The sequence below is a fragment of the Palaemon carinicauda genome, chromosome 8 (assembly GCF_036898095.1).
Source record: "Palaemon carinicauda isolate YSFRI2023 chromosome 8, ASM3689809v2, whole genome shotgun sequence".
Classification (NCBI taxonomy): domain Eukaryota; kingdom Metazoa; phylum Arthropoda; class Malacostraca; order Decapoda; family Palaemonidae; genus Palaemon; species Palaemon carinicauda.
In genome coordinates, this window is record NC_090732.1 from 32,635,452 (window position 1) to 32,637,951 (window position 2,500).

Here is a 2,500-nt window from a genome sequence, read left to right on the forward strand (position 1 = left end):
GTCTGTATACTGTTTACATACGCTAGCGTAGAAAACGCTTGGCACAAGTGTCCATATTATGCTATAGATTACCAACGTAAATGGAACAGTTTGTAAGGACACTTTCGTGGCCTATCGCTCAGCGTGTAGTAACATACATAGACTACACGCGCACCCTCTTAATTAATCGTCCCAAATTAATTACACTGTTCCTCGCAGACTTAAAACAGAAGGTTAAAGAATTCTACATGCTGCTACCACAGATCTCATAAGTTGCTCCACTGGCTTAGCATAGTGCATAAAGAACGCCTTGGATGACTACCTGCCGGTGTGCAAACAAGGATGTTCAAAGTCCATAAAATTAAAGAAATTTTATGCAGGAGGCAACTTTCCTCAGATCATGACTAACGGGTGTGCTGTCTGGATCCGTTCTGCGAATAACATGAGTGAATTTTGCCCTTAGTTATAGATAACTTTGAACCCAGGGTTTCTCTTCTGAACAGCTGTCCTCCCAAAAGTCTGAAGTTCTATGAAGATAGACCTTTAGGCACTCCACTGGACATAGAGATGCATCTTCCTCCAGGGGGCAGATTCTCTAGGCACCCCACCTGTTGGTGGGTAGCTTGTTCCTGGTAAGAAACGTTGGGTCTGGAAATAGATTCAGTTCTCCTTCCAAGAACTGGACGTGGCCTTCCTCTGTAGAGAGAGCCACTATTCACAAACTCTGGCCCCCACGGCGAGTACAAACAGAAATATGACTTAAATTCAAAACCTTCTAAGCACATTCCTCATTGTTCAATATTTATACACAATGAGGAATCATATCTTATGACCAAGCAAATGGTCTTTGGAAGTGCTGAAGGGCTAGTTCACTAAGAACATCGTTAGAAAAGTCGACCTGTAAGGCATATAGTATCTGACTTGTCAAGGCAGGCTTGAACAATAGAATTGTGTAGGCTGCTAAACCTTGCTCATGAAGGAGAATGAAGAATGATAAATAGGAATCTGTCAGGATTTCTTTCAGTTTCTTCACCTTGACAAAGGATAGCTATTTATTCCCTGAAGCCTCATAATGTCTTCTGGTTTCCTCCAAAAGTCTAAACCGACTTTTAAACACCGAATCTTTTTCTCATCGTTAAGGAGAGAAAATCATGAGATGTAGGTTCCGTGTTTTTTGTGAGGGAGCGAAGACAGTCGACTTCTGTACCGGCTGAGACAGGGATGGATCCGTTAGCGGTACGAATTTTAGTCGTAGTTCCAATGCCAGAGGGAACCACACGCTATTTGGCCACTTGTGGGTCACTATTGCAGCTTTCCCTTTGAAGGATTTCAGCTTATCGAGGACCTTCAAAAGGAGGTTGTGCAGAGGGAACAGACAGATACTGGACCATCTGTTCCAGTCCAGTGACATAGTGTCCACTGCCTCCACTAACGGATCCTCGTAAGGGGACACGTAACGATCTATTTTCTTGTTGTCTTTTGTCGCAAAGAGGTCTATCTGCAGCTCTGGGACTTGACTCGAGATGAAGGAGAACGATCCTGCGTCAAGGGACCATTCTGACTCTATAGGCGTAAACCTGGATAGAGCGTCCACTGTCACATTGCGGAACCCTTGAAGGTGAACTGCTATACGTGCCATTTCTACCTTTCTGTCAAACGGAATATGGTCAACATCACTTGGTTGATTTGAGGTGACTTCAACACTTGTCGATTCAGGGTATCTCACTACCACCTCGCTGTCTAGAACCAGTCTTATGTGGGTCGAGTGGTGAGGAGGAACTTTCTTCAGTGTCAGAAGTACTGCCATGGCTTCTAGAAAGTTGATGTGAAATGACTTGAAAAGATTGGACCAAGCTCCTTGGACTCTCATCTGATGAGAGTGGCCTCCCCAGCCTTCCTTTGAAGCGTCTGTGTGGATAGTTACTGCCGGGAAGGAGGTTGAAGAAGTATTGATTTCTTCAATTGCTTGGCATTGGACCACGGCTTGAGAAGCGTTCGCAGTAGAGTCAGTAGTGGTCTTATTAGATCTCTTCACTCGTTTGATGCGTATTTTCTCCAGACTCCTGTTGCATCCTTAAGCTGTGCTCTTAGCACTGGATCTGTTATTGAAGCAAACTGTAGAGAGCCCAGCACTCTCTCCTGTTCGCGTCTTGATATCCGTTTGGATTTCAATAGCCTCTTGACAGATCCTGCTATTTCTTTCCTCTTCTTACTAGGAATGGAAAGCCGATGTGACTCCAAATTCCAGTGGATTCCCAACCACCGAAATCTTTGAGTTGGAGAAAGACGAGACTTTTTGATGTTGATCTTGAATCCCAGATGTTCCAAGAACTGGATCACTATCTTAGAAGCTTACATGCATTCTGTCCTGATGCTGCCCATACCTGCCAGTCATCCGAGTAGGCTACTACTTGGACCCCTTTTAGGTATAACTGATGGACGGCTGCGTTCGCGAGCTTCGTGAAAATCCTTGGGGCTATGTTTAGCCCAAAAGGCATGGTTCATAAGGCGTAAAGTTATC